Source organism: Xiphophorus hellerii, chromosome 22 (assembly GCF_003331165.1).
Source record: "Xiphophorus hellerii strain 12219 chromosome 22, Xiphophorus_hellerii-4.1, whole genome shotgun sequence".
NCBI lineage: Eukaryota > Metazoa > Chordata > Actinopteri > Cyprinodontiformes > Poeciliidae > Xiphophorus > Xiphophorus hellerii.
The window spans coordinates 23046129-23071374 of record NC_045693.1 but is presented as its reverse complement, the minus strand read 5'-3'; the positions used below and the strand labels follow the sequence as shown (position 1 = coordinate 23071374).

Sequence of the window (25246 nt, the reverse complement as noted above, 5' to 3'; positions counted from 1 at the left end):
CCAAAAGGTAGGAACACCCGGTGTGTGTGTGTTAATGCTTGCTGATCTTTGAAAGTTAGAGGATGGAGAACTAAAATGAAAGTTACAGAGAGCAGAAACCATTCTGTGTTTTTTGACAAAGACGCCTGTCCCGTCAATACCGCTAGCAACTAGCTTCCCCTTCTGAACTATTTTTTTATTTACAAAAAAAAAAAGAAAGAATAGAGCTACAGAACACAAATGCTTATGCTGTCACAAGTACAAGAAGTATTGTACTCGCTGTACTCAAGACTTCTGCAAAACTAATTTCCTGGTTGCAAACTCGAAAGGCAAAAAACACTTCTGGAGTGCAACAAAAATCATAGCTCATAAATAATGTAAATACCAGCAGGGTGCAAGGAGTGATTCACGCACCAGTCCACACAAGAGACAGACAAGACTAAAACTAATAGAGGGAAATATTTATGAGCGAGACACTAAGGGTCTAGTAAATACCCACCCTGCACAAAAATGCTCTAGTGGCCAGTCCAAGATTTGCAGGTCTTAAACACTAAAAAAAAAAGGGAATGCTGACAAAAAGAAAAACCCTGTCTCCCTCTAAAAAAGAAGAAAAAAAAACACAAACACAAATCTTATACAGGTGCATAAAGTGCAAGTCAGTGAATAGCAGTTTCACTGAAACGTGAAAGAGTTTTCAAGCAGAAAAGCTGTCAGATTTTTTTGCGGAAAAATAATTCAATCACTGCTGCATTTCTTCTTACCATTTCAGAGACATACAACGACACGCACTTCCACTGCCTTTATACTCATCTATTAATGCCAGACTCTTAGCTTAAACTGTACCACTGCAAACCAAGTGGAAGTAAATGGGAAAATGCTACAAAATGTCGTAGCCTATGTGCACAAGCATCTTTTATACAAGTATTTTCTGAATTTTGACTCAAATGCAAACCATATCCTGATTATTATAATTCAAAGACAGATGCAAAGAAGAAAGATGCAGCTGGTCATAATTTTCACACATAATTTCGCACATAATGCTACACCCTCATTGTAGCATTTTTAAAATCAAGCACCATCATTTGCTTCGATCTTTTTTCTGTAGGTGTCTGTTTAGGTCATCTGATAAAATCAAACCCACGGAGAAATGAATTGTTTCAGTCAGCAATGAAAACCTGCACCAATGCACAAAGATCATAATGTTAAATTTGTGGGTTTATGTCTGACATTTAGTTTGACCTTTTCAGCACAAACCGTTTTTCCACTTTTTAGCCAAGCGTATCAAATATTTTTTTAAATTTTATTTCAAATGCAGCCAGCATTTCCAGCCAGTGTTAAAATTAAGGAAAGATATTTGTCTTTATATTTTCTTCTTTTTTTCCCCCTGTCACAGTCAGTTCTGTCTTTAACAGCTACAGCTATTTTCCTTTTTAGTTTATGTGACCCAGCTGCAACACATTTGAGCATTCAGCAAAAGCAAAATACACTTTTGGAACAAATAATTAAGAAAATGCACAATGAACATGAAGCAGATTCAATTTTCAAAAACTTACCGCAAATCTTGTCATTCTATGTCTTTTTCTTTTCTACATGTGTCCCTTCATCATCAAAACCACAATATGTCTAAAAAACAAGCTTTGCAGCCTTACCTAAGCTCCACAGGAGTTCATAACCTTTACGCTCATGAGATCTGATTTCCAATCTCCACCAACCTGCTGTTGAAATGCAAGCAAACTTTTCTTCAGAAGGATGCATTTTGCTGCCATAGCAGTGGACCTCATTAAAGGGCAGTAATATGTGTTTTCCAGGCACATAGTGCCATATTATAGTATAATCAAGTAACTATGCTAGCTTCAGTTGTTATCAAAATGCTATTTATATCAAATACGACTAAAAAGAAATTTTACTTCCTGATTTAATGCCTTGAAATTGGGCCTCTGTCTCTTTAAAAACTCCTGCTCTTCCTGAAACTCCGCCTTCAGGAAGTCGTCACAACGTCACTCCTCCATTAACCCTTTAACAACGTCTTTACCAGACGTAGCTTGCGTATTATGAGCTAAGCAGGTGCGCAGTTCCACCAGGTGTTTGCTAATTGCTGCTGGCTAGTCTGAAGGAGCCGAGTGGAGGAGCCATGAAGGAGAGCTGCTCTGTGAGACGGACGTACGGAAACCGCAGCTCAGAGGAGGTACTGCACCTAGTTGGTGGCGCTATGCCCACCCAGGCGTTTTACGCAGCTGGATGGTTGCCATGGAGATTAAAGGATTTCTCAAACATGCATGAAAGAATCAAGGTAACTCTCCAGGTATGTTTTTGATGAGGCAATAGCATCGTAACATGATGTAAAGCTAAAAATAAAGGTCAATTTTACATGATACTGCCCCCTTTAATGGCTTTCCATTGTTTACCTATCAGGCTGTATAGTTTAAAAGGCAGACTAGATATTTATGCTTAGATGTAAGTGCTACAAAACCTGTGAGAAAACCCGTTCACTTGTTACCTATCATGATCTGCCATCCTGATCTAACTAAAATCTATTATGGACTGATTTAAAAGTACATTCAGGTCCTAATTTAGATGTTTATACTTCCTCACTATGTTGGGAAACCAATAAACACATTATCTACTGAATCTAGTACATGCAAGTTTTGGTAGTTGGATTTTCTCATGTAATTTTTACTGTAAATGTAACTGCAACATACTGTATGTGTAAAACTTTAAAATTGGTTTGATTTTCTTTATATATATATACAGTATATATATATATATATATATATATATATACAGTATATATATATATATATATATAGAGAGAGAGATATTCTGCTCTCCTTGTGTTTCTTATCACAATTTAGCAGTAAGCCTAACTCCCGTTGAATGAATGCTTGAGTATAATAGCTGCGTTTAATTTATTATCATAAGAAGAAGGTTAAACTAAGAAAATTATAATGCCATGCCCAAAATAAATCAACATAAACCCATAAGCACTATGCAGCTATCAAATTCCACATTTACTTCACACATTCTCAAATAAGATAATAAATAAAATCTACTCAAAAATATAGAAAGAAAACTTGCAGACGGTGATGTCGTGGGCATAAACAAGAACCTGACTACAACAGATGCACCTCTTCACGTGTGACTGAGTGAAAAACTCAACAAAGTGGCTGATTTCCTGTCCCATCCCTGACATGACCTTGAAAATAAAAGACTCAATGTACTGTCACAAAATGAACACTATTATTAACACCATCATTTTACAACAAATTACAGGGCAGAATATATACAATATTTTAAAATTTTTATATCACAAAAGAAGCAAAAGACTGTCCAATTCCTTTTACATTCTGACACCCATTTGACATTAACTCTGCTGACTTACTTCAACTTTACTTCAACTCATGACATTACTGCCCATATATGTTGGGGGTGGAGAGCTTTCCACATCTGGCTAACATGCGAGAAAAAAAACCAAGCAAATGTATTCTTAGAAATGATTAGTTCTCATCCAATCTCATCATAATTTTAGCTATGTGACCTTTGTTGTTATTTATACAAATCTATTGTCATTACTGTAAATCATCACTGGTTTCCGATGAAAACATCCAATGACCAAAACATTAAAGGAACTCAGCTCAGTGTAAAACTGAGCTGAGTTCAGTTTTACACTGAACTCAACTCAGTGAGTTCAGTGTAAACTCAGCTGAGCTTACACTGAGCTGAGTTCACCTCTTTACAGAAATAATTCAATAGCTAAGCTAAAATTAAACAATTGTAAGTGAAATAAGCAACAGTGTTGGGAGCAGATAAGTACAATTGACATGTTAGTGACCTCTGTCCTCAGTACCAACAACACCTCCCATGCTTTGACCTTTCAGCTGCCAGGGTGGATCTACCCACAAGTTTTAGCATGTTTTTTTTCCCCCTTTGAGCTGATAAACTGTACACAGTGCAAGACTAATTCGTTTCATGCTTTGTGCTTTAGCAGTCTGATGTGGTAAGTAGATCTGGTTAGTTTCTCAGTGTCTTTTTGTTTTATGAAAATCTGTTAATATCTAGTTTAAATTACCTTGGAGAAAGCAACAGTAAAGGAATAGCCTAGTGTAGCATCTTGTAAAGCTACAGTATGTGGTTTGTGTTGCAAATTAGAGCCCGTACCTCCATCGTTAGATATGTTCAAAAATGTAGAGTTTAGATTTTTTTTTGACGTTGGCAGATTTAAAAGTCTCTGAGAGACGCCTCTAATGTTTCCCCAACTGCAGCTTGCTGTGTTTCTGCTGCGTGCAGCGTTCAGTGTCATCAATCTGGAATGCTTCCCCACACACTTTGCGCTGTCTCAGTTGTCACTGGCTGCACCTGGCGATGGTAATCTTCATCTCTACAAGCAGCAGCGCGAGGAGAGGCCAATGAGGAGCAGTTATCTGGAGTCTGCAGGCCAAGGCAGCTCCCAGCTCTCTCCTGGGAGGAAAAGACTGTGCCTACTTCCACCGCCACCTGGGGAGGCCAGATCCTGATCTGAGCAGAAACACAAACCTGGCAAATGTCAATAGATTCAGATTTGATCCAACTGAAAGAAGTTGTAGACTTAGGACCTTATCTTTTATACTTAAGGTAAGTTAAAATATGAATTCCCAGCCTAATAAAAGTTGATGGGAGGTGTGTACTGGTCTGCTTGTGGGATGTTGTGATATCAAGCCAGTTCAAAACTCCCAACAACTGATAAAGTAAACATCTATTAGAAATTATACTTTTCTTACAGCCTCCAGGCCAGCAGAGGGCGACCAGGAGCATCTGATTTTATAGTGTAGCTTATGTTTATGAAGAATACACCTACTTGAAATTTTTCTTAGGAGGTTTATGCCTCAACATGTTCCTTTAATTGATTACTTGTATTCATCCAGAGGAAAATATTCATAATTTGAAAGTTACGTTGGCATAGCTGATTTGAATAGTCCGTTTCTTAGTCATTTCTGATTGTGTCTGCGCTGTAGTCACGCTTCAGGCTCACAGTAACTGCGAGTAAATGATTAATGACTGTGCTTAAGGTTATTTGTTGCCATTATTATTGAATAACATGCATGGAACAAAACAAAATAGCCAGTGGTAGCAGAGTGGTTTCTTCATGTAGGCCTATCAGAGCCGGCCAAAGGCAAAACAGACTAAGCTACTGCTTAGAGCTTCCAGTGTCCATCAGCATACAAGACAAAAAATTAATTGAAAGAATATTAAGGACACACAAAGAAAAAAATATACAAACATTTTTTTAAAATATGCATGTTTATTACTAAATATTCTAAACAACATAACATAACTATTATCTATTTTTTTTTTAAATAGCAAAGAGTTTTGTTAATTTAGGCTAATGAAATAAACACTCAGATTTGAGAATCTCTTTCTGGGAGAAGAAAGAATGTGAGCCGTTTTCTATAAATCCAACTTCTTCCTTATCCGGTCTGCATGGAGACGGGCCAGATGTTTGGGGGGATTCCCCCACAATTTTACTGCCAATGTTACTTAATTTGATGTCGTATTTAGGATTGTAATGATCAAGCTAAGCAGCAGGTAACTGGACTGGCCAGGTAAATGAGAACATCATCTACATAATTAAACTGTTTTTAAGATTTCAGTAAGTTCTCAGCTGTTACGCTTCACAATGACGCCTCAGTGTTGACACTTGTCTTCGTAGGCCAGAAATTACGTATAATATATTCATATGTTGCACACAAATAAATTCACACACATAGTTAAACACTGGTTGCTCTGCTGTCGAGTTTTTCTACGCATCAAGCATCAAATGCTCATTTTCTGGATTGCGAAAGCGTTGAACTGCAGCAGTACACGAGAAACATCCAAACTTGAAAGAAAAAGGTAAAAAGAAATAGGAAATAAATCACATTCTTTTGCATTTTGACAGGATGTTGATGTAGTGTGTGTTCATCACACACTAACCCAACATGGGCACTAAACTGATACCTAAGAAAACCTGCAGTCTCTTCTGGTTTAACAAGCGTTTGTCAGGGTAAGCATAACACTTTGGATCATTTTTCTAGAAATGGGGCCAGGCTAATCAGAAAGATTTTAGAACGTGCAAATGCAAACATCGCTTTGGGAAATTTCTTTCAAGCAGGTCCCAAGACCTCGAAGCTGATCTGTGACTGAATGACTGATGATTAAATGGCACCCATAGTTAGTCTGGTCTCATAATCTGATCTGTAAAACAAACATTCACCATTTAAAAAGGGTCATGGAGATTAGGGACTTTTGTAAAAATAAATGTATACTGTGTACTTTACTCAGACTTGTAATTTCTCCTAAAAAATGAGAAGTGCATGGGGCGTGTTCTTCACGTTGTGTTCATTTACAAAAGGTGCTAAACTGAGAGTTGTTGGCACAGTTTAGCCAAGATGGCATTTCCGCTCATTATCACTTGAACTGATAATTCTCAGCATCTGTGGACACAAACAGAGCAGAAGCCAGAGGAAGCAGCACACTCACAATAGAAGAAAGGATGGCAAGCCGATGCTTCCCACCTCTATTTTTGAAGCTTTGTCAGCATAGCTAGGTAACTCTTTCAACACAAACACAGTCACCTCTGAGTCACCTCTCTGACTGGATGACTCTATTTAAAGCACAAAGCTCACTGAACTGAACCAATATGTGAAGTAAAGAAGTTGGAGATTCTTTGAGGAAAAAGTGAACAGCGGTCCATTCGGGGACACGAACGCAACACGACAGAGTTTTGAACTTCCTCAGTTTGAGATGATTTCCCACTGCCAGGATTAACTTTTGCCAGAGTTCAAAACAAGAGGAGCACATCGCACTTTATAGGGTCCAAAATACCGCTCCGTTGCTCACACCCTGACTCACTACAGCTTCTTTCACACACCCGCCTTCCTGTTCAGTTTCTTCCCTCTCTTTCAGGCTCCCATGCTCTGCCGTAACAGAAACACACTGGCAGGCTGCGTGCCTCCTTCGCTTTGTGTTCACTACACAAACAAAGAGCTGAGCTGCTCGTGTTTTTCCCGTCCTCCTGCAATGCGCCGCTCAAGCTGATTGCCATCTAGCATGAGAAATGATTCCTTCTAGAGAAAAGCAGATTGAACAACAGCAATGAGTTTTCTCTCTCTTTTCTGATTTTCTTTTCTTTTTTTCTTTTTTACACATCTGGTAAAAGTAGACGGCCAGCACTGAATGGCAATAACACACATGAAGCTTATAAGTCAAAGGAAACCATTTATTTTGATTCAATATTGGCGGAAAACAATTGCAAAAGTCATTAAATACAAAAATAAAGCGCAAAGTCTGACATGCAGCTTTACATTCAAACTCCAGGACATAAATAAGCTTGTTTTCAATAGAGTTACTAGAAAAGCTCATCTAAAAGGGCCAAACACATGTTATGATTTGAATGATATGAAGTTCAAGATCTGTACGTTTGTGAAGGAGGGAAGTCATCTGAAGGCCAAAAGAGATATTTACATTTCCTAGCTTGTTAGCTGAAAGCTGACTTGGACAGAATAAAGAAAGCTACTTTTATCAGATGTCGATATCATTTATTTTAAAAATGCAGTCAGATTTAGTCGCCTGTCCATACACTATTTGTTTTTGTGCAAAAACTATTGGTCAAACTTGGCAGACCAGACCTGTTTTTATTGCTATTGTTGTCGAAAATGAAGCATCTGCTGTCCTCTTTATCACATTTTTACAGTGTCTGTCACCTCGGGTGAAAATAATTGACAGCCTACAAGAAATAAACTGTGCTTTTGAAGCAAAGTTACACAAAATTAGAAAAATGTAACCTTTACTTTGATTACATATTTGCAATGGGGGCAATATCCCCCACATAGAAAATTGTCAAATTGTTGAAGGTGCTTTCAACAATCCCCAATAAATACATGTCACTGAAGCTTTCTTTTTTAAATTGTACTTTTAACTTTTGATCAGAATGTCAATGAGATTTTAATTAGGGAACCATGACAGCCTGTTTGTTTGGGTTATAAATGTCTCATTGCCCTTAGTCTTTTTATTTTATCCTGTGTACAATAGATGACAATCTCTACGTCAGACGGTTTTGAAATGCAGCCAGGAGTAACTTATTGGGTTCACCAAGGTGCTCTCATGTCAGCTGCTTTGGATCCATGCCAGAAAATAAAAGCCTTTTTACATCCTATTGTCACAAAGGTAAACATGTGGAGTTTGTGAAACTTTAGAAAGACTCACTGCAATTATGTGGTCAGATGAGACAAAGACAAACTTTTTGGCAACCAGCAGGTCGGTCTGGTGTCAAACAAGGGACGAACATGTTTTTAAAAAGAAAGAAAGAAAAAAGCACCTCTTAAATACGGCATAAGATGTGTGATGGTGTGAAGCTGTTTCACACCAAGAGGGCCAGGAGTATTTGTTTTAGTACATTGCATCACACTGCAGGAACACAAAATCTTATTAAGTAGTTTTGGTCCAGTTCCTACTGCAAATATCACAGTAAATAAGAGAAAACTAACTTACAAGGAATTTTTCAGCAATAAATATGAGCTTTTTTTAAAGCCAATAATTCCTTAATATTGATGAAACAGTACTAGTTCCATTGGCAGATTATTTCACTTGTAACATGGATCTAGTGATTTTCTTTTTCAATAAATCATTGACTTAAAACAAGCTGGTACATCTTGCTGAAAAGTTACTGTATGTCAGTTTTGTATTATTTCTAGTGTGCTAAGGTGTTTGTGCTAGAAGCTAGACCAAAATTACTTGGCAAGATTTTGTGTTTTTGCAGTGCACGACTTCTCTGAAATACCAGATTTGAAATAAAAATCAGTTGGAAACCTGAAAATGATTAGCGTCATTATTTTTTTAGCAATTTTTTTCTTAAAATGACCTAAAAACCACAGAAACAAAAACAAAAACCAACCGTCCCAAAACTAAAACGTATTCAAAACGTGTCAGTGACTTTAAAAGAAGAGAGCAAAGCAGAGTACAGTACACTGAACAATCTAGAGAGGTTGAACAGAGTCAAAAATCTATTTTTCTTTAATCCCTCAACGTTGTGAAGTAGCACAGGAGAAGACTAATCGCTGTCTTTTAATAGCAGAGGTGTCAATAGATGCATCATGGGAGATTTTGCTCAAAACAATTCTTTTGTATTGCCGGATCCACACCACTCCCCTTGCTCAAGTGAAAGGTATGCAAGTAACAGAAATGGGTGGTAGATGTTTGTTTTGTTTTTGTCGGTGGCGGACCGAGTTCAATGAGTGGACAACCTGCTGGATGCGTTTTGGTTTTGTTAGTCGTGTTTCTAAACCTGATGGGACTTTAACAGAGTCAGCATGACTTAGTGTGAAGATTGTCGTAAAAGACAAAAAGAAAAAAAAAAAAAAAAAAACAGCCACAGAACTCGAAAACCCGTTAACAAGCCCAACAAACCCAGGCTCCGGGGGAAGTTAACAGCATTAATCTCCAGCTGGTGTTTTTATGGTCATCTGATGCAATGCATCGATTAAAGTCTTGCCTACTGCCGCTCAAACCTCTCCGCTTTGTTCTTCCTTAGAACACTTCTTCCGATTATTCCCACAGGCAATTCCGCAGCACAGTTTAGGTCACTGAGGACCGGCAGCTGCTAACCACGACACCCAGCGCCACAGCCTGCGGTCGCCAGCCTCCTCATCTTATGACCATGTTCTCACCGACTCAGCAGCTGGAAGACAACCAGATAAAACACTGTTAGCGGTGGAGTGGGGGGGGAATACAAAAAGACTCTAAACTGAATAAAGGATTAAAAACTGCAAAAGAAATATATAAAAATACCACACTTCAGCCCTGCTTACATTTCTTGCCAACATGTGCCCTGGGTAATTGGTTCAGCTGACAGTGCTGAGTATGAGTGTTAACATCTGCTGCTACATGTTTCCAAAAGCGATCATAAAACAAAACTGCTGCGATGTCGCAGAGGTTAACGTCCGCGCACTTCTGCAGATTAAAGTCCAAAACTGCAGATTTTCAACCTCGCAGTTGTCTTTGCGGCCCAGCCGTGGGGCCAAAGCCTTAAAAATCTGTGCAGCTCAAACACCGACGTTAACACCAGCAAAGCACCCGTGGGTTGTGAGCGCCGCCACATAATAACAGCAACATACAACCTGCTCGCTCAGACACCGTTTAGTGCTGATTTGCTACATTAAAGCCAATCAGAAAGATCCTGTTTTTAGTCTTTGCAGAAGGAAAATTCACTTGTCACAGCGGGGTGGTGCACTAAGTACACAAAATAAGAAAATGCACCTGGTGTGTAATTAAGTGAGCATTTAAATGCCAGAAGGAAATCTGCCCAGCAAGTTAAAGCATGAGTTACTGCCCACAGACAATTATATAAAGCGCAGCATATGTGCACCTGGCAAAAAAGAGAAAAAAACAAACAAACTGTACAGTAATTGGACAGTAATTGCATGTGGTAATTACACAGAAAATTGGATTTATATGGCATATTAAAAGCTAAAATACAGGGTTATTGGATAATAAACAGTATTTGCAGAAAAAACGTTCAAGAAAAACACGGTGTGGATACATTAGTGTGTGTTAAAATAAAAATTTTAAATAGGGGGTTATGCAGACTGAAAACCATTTGAGGTTTAGGCAGAGACATTAATAAGCAAATTTCCCCCATTCAAAATCAAGTCTCAGGTTTTTGAAGTTCAAGTCACGTTACTTCCCATCCACTCATCCAACTTAAGCTTCATTTCTAAAGTCATTGACTGGAAAATCTAAAGTCTTTGTTGGGGAAATCTCAGTAAAGTCCAACTTTTTCCCTCCCAAATCCAAGTGAAATTTCAAGTTATTTGCCGTAAGACCAGACAGAGTCTCAAGTCTTTGAAGGGAAAGTTCAAGTCAGTTCAAGGCAAGTCTCAAATTATTTGCGTCAAATCCAAGCCTATAACAAAGGTTATTTACCAGGTTTATTTGAATCTCATGTCGTTGAAAAATTAGTCGAGACTCACAGAAATAAACATCAAGCCTTTCAGTCAGCCAATAACGCTGCAGTGCTTTAGGATAAGGCTAAACGTTGTTTTTGAAATTCCATATTTACCTGATTAGAAACAGGAATTTGCTATTGCTACAGAGTCTAAGTCAGTCATTGTTTGTGTGACTGAAGTGTGTCTCCAGTCTAAATCTGAAGAAACTCCTGTCCCATATCAATCAATCAATCAATCAATCAATCAATCAATCAATCAATCAATCAATCAATCAATCAATCAATCAAATTTTATTTGTATTGCACATTTCAGCAGCAAGGCATTTCAAAGTGCTTTACATCATTACAAACACAGAAACACAACGCAACATAGAACCAACAATCAAAACACATAATTAAGTCAGGTTCCATCTATAAATTTGTAATTGATTACATTTCAAATACAATTCTAAACAGGTGGGTTTTTAGTCGAGACCGTATTTGGTCTTAGGACCTGCTGCTCTTAAAACATCAGAAAGCAGTTGGGCTTGACATGGTGGTTTTCCTGTAGATGGGTCACTATACTTTAGCTACTGCTAAAAGAGCTATGAGCTCCCTTCCATGCAGAGTCCAGTTACATCCCCAACTTATCGCACCTGCTCAGAGAAAACTAACATGTGAACTTATGAAACTGACCGGCTCTTACAGGTTCCTACCATCACCCTCAGACTTTCTACTTCCCCTACGCAAAACCCAACATTCATCAACACTCTGTCATAAAGGGTCTATAAAATCGTTCTCTGTGGATAGATGGGACTTTCACCCTTCTTAGTGCATCACGTCTGTTGTGGCTGATGAAAGCAACTATGTGTGTAAATACAACACGGGGTGTTCATTTGTGTATGCATTGTAATTTGAATTAGGGATGAAACAGTTAAGGACCTTAAAATGTCTTGTGGTTAGTGTTACTGTTATAAAGTGAAATTATAATTAAAGCTGAACTGAAAAGATGAAAGCAGAGATATTGCAGCCACCAAGAAAAAAAACTATATTGATACATCAGGTGAACTGACATCAGGTGCGACTTTTTCTACACCTTCACAATAAGAGCATTAAGCACAATGACTCTTATTAAGCGGTTTGTAAATAAGATGCACTACAGTAAGTGTTTTTATACTTCTGCAGTAGATATTAAACTTTCAACAATAAGAACTTCAGCTTAGTTCAGACAGTTGCAAAAAATATATATTTTTTTGTAGTTTGTACTTCTAATTTAACAAGCTATGCAGAGATGTGACAAATTAACCTAAGAGTGTATTAAAGTAATCTAATCTAAGTCCATCATGAGTTGCATTTGAAGCTTACTCTTAAATAAATGCTGTTTCAAATAAGAGTCCTTCTAAAAATAAGCAATAATTAGGGTCACTTTGTTTAGAACAAACCCTTCTTAGTCATGATGGGTCCCATCTGTCCAGAGAAAACAAATCAGGCATCGAATAATTTTTGAGGCTTTGCCTCGCTGCTAGGAGAGAAGAAGAGCCTTAAAGTTTTGGCAATACAACAGACAATAAGACCTCCTCCCTGGAGAGCTTTGTGCATTTTGTGGAAAAAAAAAAAAAGGCAGACATTTACAGTTAAAGCTTATAGCAGGCAATGTTTTGGAAATCTTATGATCCAGCGTAGAGTCAACAAGGGTGAGACATTTGGGCTGCAAATAGAAATTGGTTCTGTTTGCGCTTGTTTTGCGATACATCTCAATGGATCTTAAATAGTCGACATTTAGGACTATTTGACAAATTATGTACAATCTTAAAATAGATAAGATTTTAGTAATGTTACCTGGGAATGTTCTAGCCCCGGCACTGACCGTCAATAACCTCTCTGGATGTTTTCAGTAAGAAGAGGAGGAAGAGTGTTATATGAGAATACAAATTCACATATTTTGGGCACTAAAGAGTCCCTGTAGAAAGATGCTGATTAGCTCTATAGCTGCCATTTCAGACTTACAAAGTAATGGAAGTTATTGAAAATGAAAGCCCTCGCATAATACCATGTGCTGCCTTCATTATCTAGACAAAGGCCTCCGCTTGTCGAATAACTGATAGGCTTTCCTGCAGAGGATAAATGTGTTTAGTCGTTTTACGAGTACTGCCGGCAGACACTTTGCCTGAAAAGCTAAAAACAAGTGCAGAAAGATAAATTACAGTCTTCAATTATTAACCCTGCCTTGCTCCTTTCTGTATCCTCTGCACTGATTGCAGCCCAGGCAGAAGGATATTCCTGGGCTCAGACATGGTGTTAATCATTCTGCTGAGAGCTGGGGAGATGAATTAGCTTGCTGCCCTTTTGGTAAGAAGCGTATCACTGTGTTTCACTCTTACTTAATCTCAATGTGTAAAATGGTTTTTTTTTTTATTTTACTCCCAGCTTTTGCATTAACATCAAAGAACAGCAGCTCACTTTTAAATTCGGCCGTTCGTGACATGAATCATCAGCGCACATTGCTGAAAAGGCCCCGAAGTGCAAAATGCTTCAACTTGCGGGCAACAAAAGCGCAATCATTTTCTCCTCAAGAGTAAACAGAGATATGAAAGAAGGAGAAAAAACAGGGAAGTCTATTCAATCCACTGACTTTTTTTCCTCCCCCCCGGGACAAGTAGGTGTAACAATGATTATTCTACTGAGCAGACAGCACCAGATTAACCAGTCTGACAGATGACTCGGTGCTCTGTCATCCCGGTTTGATAAAGTGGATCTGCATTTAGCTCCCTGACAGCTGCTCTAAACACTCCACAGTTCATTTATTAGAAAGGAAGCAACAAGATGCCTTAAAAGCTTGGGACTGATTAAATGTGGGCACCCAACAGAGACAGAGATTCACATTTGTTTTGCTATACTAAATTTTTTTCCCATGCGTTTCCTTCCTTGTTAGAGTATTTATTGTTATTATTATTATTATTATTATTATTATTATTATGAAAAGAGAAAAGTTTAAAAGCCTTTCACTTTTCACTTCACACTTCATAAAAACATCGCTGCCTACACATTTAGCCTAAAGGCCTTCTTGGCTAAGAGTTTTAATAGCTTAGCAATGACTGGACAGGGAGAGCACGGCTGTTCTCAGCTTATACTCTGGTTGAGTCATTAAATATGTTTTTTTTCCCCCCACATGTGTTTCCTTAAGGTTGGGTTAGAAAAGAAAGCATTCGCAACGGTCTGACACGATTCAAAAGTATTTCATTCAAGAGTACTCAAATTTTGTTATGTGCAAAATATTCCATGTTATGAATGATTTTACATGCACAAAAATGATTAATGTTGGGATTATGTTGCCATCAAAGCTACTGTAGGGGTGGATGCTAGCCTATGCTGTCTGAAAGTCTAGTTAGAAAGTTTTTCTTTCACGGTCACCGGTCAGGAAATCCAGCTGAGTAATATCTGCTTAGAGGGAACTGGCTTTTGTTGGGGCCCCCAGAAAAGCTGAAGTGGACTCTCACGTCACAGGCGGGGTTAAACCCAAACACTTGATGTGGTTTGATACTGCAACAACTAGTTTCTGCTTTTACATGAGAAACAGACAAAATAGCATTCCGAAACATAACCCGCCACGGTACCGCTCAGTAGAATCGAGGCATTATAGCGCCATCATGCTATTTAAAAAAAAAAAAATTGTATTATCTTTGTGCTTCACCTGAATATCTAATATCTATTATTTGCTGTGCTTCAAGCAAATAATGCTCTGAAATTAGCTTTCAACACATCAGTACGCATAACATGTTCCAACCATGCTCCCACATATCGTTTGGACATGTGAAAATCAACTCTGTTGTAACTTAAAGATATTGAGTATACGCCACATACGCACCAACGTTACAGAAAATACGCAAGCATTAATCAGATTTAACTGAAATGGTCTGAAAATAACATTAAATAATCTCATTTTGTGCTATGCAGACGCCCTGTCTACACCGATGAAGATACACCCGCCGCAAATAGCTGCAGTGTCAACAAGGAGAGGGATTTCTAGTTTTCCTGTCTGAACATGGCATCTTCCAAAATCAGATAAGCAGGAGACTATGACTGGATGAATGAATGATGAAAGAAACAAAAAGCAGAAGAAAGGTCATGCTTTACAACTAAACTTTCCCAAAAAGAACAAACTTAATTTTAAGACGTCAATCAGACTAGAAAAAACAAAACTCTTACGAGGCTCGCTTGTGTAGAAGTACATGCGAAAAGAGAAATGCTGGTCGAAGTGATTTCAGTTGGTGGTGGAAATGAGATAATGAGATAAATGTTGGTAACCACTGCAGTCTAGCATAAAGCAATGTACGGTGCCCTGATATTGAGAGCTTCAATTCAAATAATAAGACAAGTAATACGCTTCCTATCTTTTGAAACATAAAAGTATTTTTCAAAATGGATGACAACAGCTCTAAAACAAAATTCATCTCCAATTATCTGCGCCATATATTTGCATAAGAACTTCATGCCTTTGTGTGAAACAGCCGTCATAATGAACCTTTACAGGCTTTGCCACTTTAACAATTGACAAAAGTCGAGTGTGTGCATACAAATTACATACTGGTCAAAGATCAGAGGCTGTGCGACTAATTCGGTCTGGCCATTATTAGCGAAATGAATGAAATCTGATTGATGGATAAGTAGATACTTTATCTTGCTGTCACTTTGGATAAGGCAAAAAACCTTCATCAGCATTAAGTAGGTTTAGGTGTACTTAACACAACTTGTATAAATTGGGTGAGGATCAAAGGTGATGATAAAGAAAAAGTGCAGCAGATACATCACCATCCCGACGAGCCATTTTCCACACTACAACATTTTTCCATGTGGGTTTTCAAAAATCTTAGTTGCCAGATTAGAAACTAGTATGATTCGAATTTGTTTCAAAAGGCAGTTTGCAAAAGCGTGCTATTAGGCTACTTGAGATTTGTTCTCTGGAAGGGAGCAGAAATCACAAATCATTTCAAACCGACTTACTGATCTTCTGTGATCAAATAAAGAAAAATAATCAATACCAGCCGTCTCTCGTGTTTTATATTTTGCTTGATAGGAACCAGACTTTCAGATCTTTTTTTTGCTGTTTTTTTTTTTTTTTTTTTTAAATAGTTCTACTGAAAGCTGTGAAAATGTTATAAAGAACTGTTTCACATTTAGGCTTTAAGCTCGGCCCAATTGTTGCCACTTAAAGAGACACAATAGGATTTAAAGGGATGGATATGTTCATTACAGTAGTGTGATAGCGATGAACTGTGCTTCAAAGATACAGAGTTTTAAAACGTACACACTGCATTGATTTTTATTAAACTGGCTGAAATATGAGATTGTTACTCCGCATCAGCAAATTTCTAATCTTAAATGACCCAAACCAGTTGAATCACTACTAACGACAAAAAAAAAATCCCGATTCATACGTACGAACCACACGTCCAATGTAGGAAATCCTTGTTCCAAGATATAAGTCGTCTTTGCCTCTAGCAAGTATTAGGTAGTTTCTTAAATTTACCTTAAAAGCATCAGAGCCATACATTTTCTAATCATTCATGAAGAACTAGGCAATGGTGCAAGGTAATTTCTCTCTACCTGGTTGACCGCTGATGACCATTTGTCAGATTGAGATGATTTATTTTCCACTTGATGGAAACATCTGATCAGATCGTTCTTATTCGACAAAGAGAGAAATGAAGGTGGAGATAGCATCGCCCAGCTAAGGACCCAAGCCAGGGAGCTGGGACATTTAACACTAATTGGGATCTTTTCCTGCAAATATACACACACCCTCATGCACACACACGCATACCCACACAGCTGTCAAAACAAGGGAAAGAACAGAGGTACTCCTGCACACAACATTTTAGAGGGGAAAATTAACATCTGTGGCCTTTGTGCCTGGTTTGTGTGTAACTTTTTATTGCTCATCTTGTGGGGATATGAGTATGTTTACAAAGTTAAATTGTGAGGAAACCAGCCTCCTTCGGGGACAAACTGCAAGAACCGAAAACCCCCGAGTCATTTAAATTTGAGGGTTAAAAGTTGACGTGGAGAAAGTGTTGGGTTATGCTTCCAAACATCTTCCGAGGAGCAAATGTGAATTTTTTTTTTTTTTTTAGAGTTTTCTAAGAGGATGGAAACTAATGTGTGTGTTTGTAAAAGATTACCCAGAGCTGTCGAGCTGCACATGCTCTCACGCACAGGCGCCGAAGGGAATATAATTGAGTTGCATCCTGCGGGTCTGCGTTTAATTTCGTCTAAAATACTTTGGTCTGAAACGACCGGCCGAGCCATCGAGACTCGTGTCTGCAGTCTGTATTATTTTGGTAAAAAGGACCATCTTGAATATTCCTCCCAGGCCAGAACAGACACGTGTCTCAACAGCTGCCTCTACTTTCTATAATAACCCACCAATCCAACAGCAGTAACAGCTGGCCACAAGTTGACACTATGCAGTGCTGTGCCCAGCAATCCCATTTTCAGAAAAAAAGAAACAAAAAACTTTCCATTTGTCTCCTGCTCTAAAATCGAAGTTCCTCTAACAACTTTTCCTCTAATTTGTTTTCAGCATTTCCCTTCCTTTGACCTATTTTGCAGCTCTGTTTTGAATTGAAGGGCTTTCTAAAATGGGTGGGGAGAGAGTGACTGCTGAAACCCAGAGCTAAATGTCAAGGAAGATGTTGTCTAAAGATGTAATCCTGAGCACTTTGGTAGCTCAGGTGGAAACAAGGTGCTTTACTAGTGGCATGTAGTCTAAAAACAAATACTTTATGGAATACGTCTAGCTTAGTGAGATTGGGAGTGCCTGCGGTCACCAACATTCGGAACTTACAACAGTTTCTTCACTGGATTAAAGCCTGGACTTTGACTGGGACACACGAATCTTTGATGTGAACCATTCCAGTATAGCTCCAGACATATACCGCCACCACGTTTCACTCCAGGGATTTTCTCCTCAGGGTTAGGTGTTGCGTTATGCCTTTTCTCTCTCCGAGTAAAATTCTAAATTTGTTTTGTTTTGATTTCATCTGACCAGAGCACCAAACATGGAGAAGCAGCATTCACCTTCTACAAACCACAAATCTAGAGCAAAACAGCCGAAACACTGAGTTCCTTTAAATCTAGACTGCATCCCCACCTGATTACAGTTGCTTTAGAAACATCATAAATAAAAGCTGACCAACATTTTGATAGGAAATGTCGGCACTTGGCAAAATGTATTGCTTCAATTGTTCACTCTGTATTCTACGATTTTGTATCTTTGTGTTTTGAACTGCCTTGTTGCTCTTTGTACAGATAAACCCGATTGATTGATTGATTCCATTCAGGGCGACGGGCTTACAAGCACACCGACTGATGAAGGGGCAGAGCTCCAAACACTTTTATCAACGATGAAAGGAGAAATATCACGCTGGGAATGAATTTATTGGTTTCTGTGGAGGCCAGGTTTGTAAAGTGCATGACTAATAGTTGTGTAGTCAGCAGATTCTCCGGAGTTACCGCGGGCCTCTCGGCTGCCTCTCTGACTAATCCTCCCCTCGCATGGCCTGCTTAGGTGTCTTTGTCCTGCTTCTTCTTGCAGTTGTGCCCTTTTCTTCTTACAGACGATGGATTTGACAGTGCTGTGTGAGACGTTCAGAACTTGAGGTACATTTTGCAACCTGACTGGTTTTTATTTATCCACAACTTTCTCCCCGACTTGTCTGCTGTGCTCACTTATTGCCGTGACGCTGTTCGTTCACGTCTGTTGCGTTCCTCTGGATTTAAACTTAATAAATTACTCTAACAGGTGGACTCCATTTACAAAAATAAGTTGAAAGACTTAAATATATTGGATTTTGTGGTTGCAATGTAGCCAGATGTGAAAGGCTCTGTTCATAGGCCATTAAGCAGATGTTGCAAAGCTGATTTAAATATAAATTTTTACTAAAGCTTAAAAGATATTAGTATCCCTGTGGTCAGGTGTGATGCTGCTGATTGCTCCAAGTCAAATATTTACTCTGCTCATAAAACATTCTGAACTACTTGTTCCTTCTTTTTTTTTGCTGTAATGAGTTTACGTTTGACCTTAGGCACACACACTTCTTAACTTACCAGCATACACAAGTTAGAGGATAAAATGCACCATGTTTTAAATCCTGTCTGACATTCCTTGAAGCATTAGGAAAAAACAAGTTGCTCTTATCACAAGTTATCAACTACATAATTGCGGTGAATTGATATTAATTAAGCCATAAGCCGGTTATAATTTCTGAATCGGCTTGCATGGGTCCAGACAGGTTTATGAGGGACATGTGAGCTATACCTCGGAGCTCTGCTCCTCTGCGAGACCTGGCTGTACATCTTGTTTTATTAGCAGCCTGTCGCTGGGTTTCTTGGTTTTGATTCTGTCGCCACTGTGTGCCCAAGTGTGAGGACTTCCTTAAATACCGACACCGAGGCAGTAAAGTGGCTCCAGTGGCGACGCAAGCTGTTTTATTTTCTCTGACGCAATGACACATATTGACATTTTGGACTTTGATGTATGGATGAACTCCACTTCGGCTGATTACTCTCGGTTGCTACGGCGCCCGTCGCTGCCTGTCAAGGAAACCAGCTGACGTAAACAACAGCTACCAGAGGAGAGTGATGGAAGTTTAAAGGTCTGTACGACTGGAGTTATGGCTTTTTCTAAAGTTTTTCTGGGATTTCGACTTTTAAGTAGCTCGATTCCTAAATCAGAAATTGATAATGTATGATCAGTGTGACAGAATAATAACTGGAAAGTAGTATAAAATTAAGAATAAATTCAGTCATATAAATTCAATGTGTTGGAGCAGGGACTTATAAACAAGCATCAGTCTTGGAGAACTGGAATACGACAACTAGGATTAAATATCATCAGGTCTTTCAAACCAAGATGTTTTACAATTTCTAACAAAATAAGACAAATGTATAACACTTAAAATGTGTTACTGACACTAAAAGAGCTTTCAGAGCCATTGATCTCTAAAACAGAAATGAACAATCATATATGGATCATGATATGTTCTCTGGAAAAAATCATCTAAGACTGTCCGATGCCGTAAAAAGAGAAGAAAGTGGATTTTCTGTACAAAAATCCCCCTTCTAATTGTAAAATATTAAATATAAATGTGGCTATTTGTTGGAAACTTAGAAAAAGGGTGAAGTGTGAACTCTCCTTTCTCAAAGATTTGTCCATGCAGCTATTTGAGCATAAACACATCGAGAGGAAAGATTTTTTTGAAACAACAAAAACGGATCTGTGGGAAATTATTACAATTTTGGCATGAGGGCACAGAAACAACAACTCATGCTCTACAATAGATATCTTAGTAGTGTCTCAACACCCAGATCACTGATGAGATTTTTTTAAAAATTTTATTTGTTTGGGATTTTTTTAGCAAAACACTTCTCAGGCACTAATGGGGATGTAAATCTTTGTCATAATCATTTCACACTGGCTCTGGAGACGTTTTTCTTTACAACATCTTTGTTGGTGGCCGCTGTGTTATGCACTGCCGGCCAAGTTTAGCATGTCGCATGTAAAGCAAATCGTCTTCTGTAACTTTCTAAAGTATTCTCAGCTGCCGTGGGCTCAGATTTTTCCTCAACCTTTTACCGAATCAGAAAACTTAATTTATTCCTGAAGGCACCATTGTGTTCACTGATCCAGATATGAAATAAATCATGAAATAAATGGCTCAGGAGAAAAATAAACTGAAAAAAAAAACCCAAACACACGCAGTCTTATCATCAACAAGATTTGTTGACCCTTAGTGTAAAGGGTCAACAAACGACTAATTAGTTTGGCGTGAGAAGGCATACAGAGAAATTGCTCCTCTAGGTCATGTTTCCGTCTACTAATGATGCCTTTAGCTTTTTGGACTGCATGTCCCTTCCAGAGAAAGGTCAGATCATTCAAATGGACATCTACGATCTTTGAGCAGATTTTTTTACAATCCACGAGAAGACAGTCCTCATCTTTAATTGACAGCCCATCAAACCAGACTAAAAAAAAACAGGTAAGACTCTGAATAAAGGAAAGATTAAAAACAGACATCAAAAATATATATTTTTAAAAACCTAAGAGAGTTTAGTCTTGACAGCAGGTAGATTATTTTTGTCCACTTTTGACCACAGAATGACGCGGACGGAACCCAAAGACTCTGTGACCTCTTGACTGGGGCTGAACTGGAACCAAAAAATAGCCACAGCGGCCCACCATGATTATTTATATATGATATACAAAGGCACACAAAATACCCCAGGATACATGTGCATGTGTTGTGTTTCAAAAGTTAAAATAAAACGAAGCACAATAACGAAGAAGAGAGTAGCCACATATTTTAAAAAATCTGATACCCTCTTTCAGTAGTCGGAGAGTTTCATCTGGTCCCAGACGATAATTATCATCATGAAGTAAAAATGGATGTCAAAGAAACGCTGCTGCAGATTTACTTCCGGTGTTTGATGAAATATATTGCATGCACAAATAAACAATGACGCCCATAATAAAACCACATAGAATAAGACCATGTAAAATAAACAAAGAGCTCCTGATCAAAGTGGCTCCTAAAAAGGCAAAAAAACGGAGAGAATTCCACTTGTGTTTTTAATCTGGTTATCTACTAACGACAAATCATCCACTTTCAGCAAAGCAGTGATTCTCTAGAATCACATGACAACTGTAAGCTGTAACATCTGCAAACTGGAACTTTGTGGCAAGCTAAAATAACACGAAGTTGGGCACCAATCTCACTCATAGCACTATTTGAAAACACATAATGCTTTCTCACACACACCGACACGGCTTGTGCACAGAACTACAAATTAATGCACAGCTTTGTGCACTAAACAGCCCTGGAGGCTAATATTATTATGCATGTTTTAAGTCTTGCAATAACTTCCTACGTTGAGCATTTTATACATTTTTTGCTACAATTTCCCCAGATGCTACTTAGCGTCTATAAACTTTTTATCGCTTTTAAGTTGTATTAATGCTAACTGTTTACAACAACTGATTTTACCCTATCGCTAAACGTTAGGCCATGAAATATGTAATACGCCAGCTGAAATGTGAAGGAAGCTACACTATTGAGCGTCCTAGAAACCGAGTGGGCTGCATGTGGAGAGTCATTTTTTGCCAGCAATAGAATCTCTTACATATTCGTCTATTAATTGCACAATATTCGGAAACGTGGCCAACATGAACTGAAGGGCTTCGTTCACTTGCTGCCAAACTACAACCATGGCAGACTACAATACTAAAACAGCACAAAAAAATTAAAAAAAAATTTAAAAATCAGTGTCATCGTTCACAGCTCCTTCTCCTGTTTGGCCTGGATGAAATGCATCCTGGGAAACTGAACTGAAGGTAAGACGAGAATCCGGCGGAAACGCGCAGGAAGGCAGCCGCCAGGCTAGTGTGACGTATTACTGTCTAAAAAGTGAACCTGAATGAAATAACATCAAGAGTATCATGTCATGAAATTTGTTTGAAAAATAAAAAAAAAAATGCACACAAGTCAACAAACTCAAAAACAATGGAAATATGGCAAGCTTATTACCAAACAAACCAGTCTGGTTTCAAGACACTGACCGGTCTGGTAGTACAGTAATTCAGAGATATAAACTCCTACCAGAAAAGCTGAGAGCAGGTGGTTTCCCCGGCGCTCGTCATGATGGGCGAAGGCAGTGGAAACATGCCTTCAAGAGCTGAGGTGAATCTGCCTCCTCGTCGTGTCTCTGCCCTGCAAAAGAGATGACAAAAGAAAAAGAAAAATCCCCTCTTAGACAATAATCTGAACAAAACGGGAAACCTGGAGACATCCATTGTTCAAATTAACTTCTTGCGGTAATCTGGAGGCAAATTCATTCCATAAATATTAAAAACTATTCTCAGACAAGTGAAATAGTCTGGTTTTAGTTTGGTTAATTGAACCAAAAGCACCTCTAAACGTCATAGCATTTATACTCAGGGGTTCGGTTTAGACTTTTATGAAATTAGATGTGCTGTGTTTAACTTTGCTCTGTTTTTTGTTTTTTTTCTTTTATAAATACAGTCAAAATACAATTGTTGAAATTGAAAATGTGAGAAATCTCAAGATTTTTTTTTGTCAAAGCATTTCTGGAAAAAATAAAAAATAAAAATCTCAGCCAAAGCGTTTCTTACACGTTATCGTTCTGCCGTTGATATCACACTCCTTTCAGCTGACTCATAAACATATTAATGGTGCAAAGCGTATGAGGAAGAATGCACACACAGCAACACTTTTGAGAAATCCCCATTTCTGTTCAGAATGAACAGTAGCTGCTCTCCTTACAATATCGAATGAATGCCTGAGAAAGTTGCTCAGGAGTCACTCGTTGGCGTAAATAATGTAGCATTGGTGTCTCTTGTTTTATTTCTCGACAAATACCAACATGCCCTCATCTCAGGGATCTAACATGTCTCACATGTTAACCACCGAAAGATTCTGGATGACTATACCTTGTTTCATAATGCTTGAAAAGTGATTATTCTAAAAGGAACAATAATTTACGCAGTACGTGTCATGTTTGGACGAAAAAGGGAAAAAAATCTAATTGATTTTCTGCTCTTCAAAACAGTTAGAAGGTGAAATGAAGACAAGCCTGAATGTTGGAAGCAAAAGAAGAAAAAATAAATAAATCAGAGTCACATTTAGGATTTACATATCAGATTAATATGAAAATTAGGTGGGAGACACATTAGCAAAAAAAGTGAAACTATTTTATTAACGATGCAAAAGTTTACAGAACTTTCACTCACACACACGCACACACAAAAACGCTTGTTTTTTCATATTTATCTAAGGTTTTTTTTTTGTTGTTTGTTTGTTTTCAGGTCTCAGATTATCACTCATGATTTACACGTGTTTGAGTTTTGTGTAACAGATAAGTCAGCGCCTGAAAAGTCGACCCACGCACTTAACGGACGGACGCATTATTTCGTGGGCTGAGCTCTGACTAGAAACGAAGCCCGTTTCTGTGTGACAGAAAAAAAAAGGTGGAGGAAAAAAAAGAGGCTTGCGCTGGGTGTTCAACCTGACTTCAGCTCATACATTTTAATCAATACATCCCAGGCTACTTTTAGAGTGGATTTTAAGCCAAGTCGATTTGTCCACCTTTATTTTTAATTAACATTAATAAGATGATAAATAGATACAATACGTAACATTCTTGTAGATTTCTAAACACTGAAAAATCACAATGAAGTTTATCTGTTTAAGATATCTCTCTTTTTTTCCAAATTAATAACCACGACTCCGTGCATGTTTCTTTTCCCCCAAAAATACGCAAATTGGTCAAAAATATAATTCCTACAACTCTCTTCTGTTTTGTACTTCTTTTCCTCATCTGACGTTGACTGGAAAGTTGTCAAACATTAGCTTTGTCTCGAGATTTTCACACATCTGTGCCGCTATTCTAAAGGAGCATCTCACACTTTAACAATCTACACCATAACAGCACAAAACCCAAAGTGCTTGTACTGAATCTGCACCAGAAACTTTACAACTTAGACAACTTTACTGTGTTTTCCGGCAGTGGGAGAAACATTCAGTGCTTGTCTTTTTAATCTAAGTTGAAGGACTCTACGTGATTGTGAAAAGCAAAGTAAAAAATGAAACTAATGCTCAGATGACTAATCTGCCAGGAGTTGACACAAACAATGCACCATAAATGCAAACAGATATTAAATGTGGAGCACGTTGCACTTTGCCTACAACCAATTTTAAGAAATCACAACCTTTAATGAGGAAATTGTAGACATTTCCTTAACTCCAAATTAAAAATCCAACCCTGTCGATCTCAAATAGACATTGTCGCAGCAGTCTTTCGCATGTCCAGTGTAATAAAACAATATGGTTGTATTTATTTTTATTGGGAACCTGCACTCATTAACAAGTGTGAATAAAGTGTTAATACTGAACATTTTCTGTCCACCTTGGACCGTCTGTCTTATAGTATTCCTAATAATCCATTAAATTGTCTTCAAAACGTCAAGGCTTGGATAGCGCAACATTTTTTAAGCTTCAGTGAATCCAAAACAAACGTTACTATATTCGGACCTAAATGTACCTGAGGTAACTTGCTTATTAATTTTTGCTTTCCTCAGGCCATTCATCAAACATCACGTATCAAATTTGGGTAGTAATGACTGACACGGGCTAAAAGGTTTTGTCAAACAGATCAGATCTGTCTAGCAAAAAAACAAACAAAACAAAAAGTTTCTTCCACTTGCGGCAAACAGAAAAACTTCAGTCGGTTTTGTTGAGGCATGACTTGGAGAGAACAAAA

General features: G+C 38.1%; 1 long non-coding RNA gene across 4 annotated transcripts in view; it reads right to left on the bottom strand.

Moving 5' to 3' along the window:
* LOC116712595 (uncharacterized) overlaps positions 1-25246 on the bottom strand; it is a 119129-nt gene that overhangs the window by 18536 nt on the left and 75347 nt on the right. For 2 of the 4 annotated variants that reach the window (XR_004337577.1, XR_004337576.1), the window contains 2 exons: positions 22567-22677; positions 7197-9667 (listed from right to left, as the gene is read on the bottom strand). This is a non-coding gene — a long non-coding RNA (uncharacterized LOC116712595). Of the gene's footprint in view, positions 1-7196; positions 9668-22566; positions 22678-25246 lie in introns of those variants that run through there. The other 2 variants (XR_004337578.1, XR_004337579.1) reach the window with 1 other exon arrangement.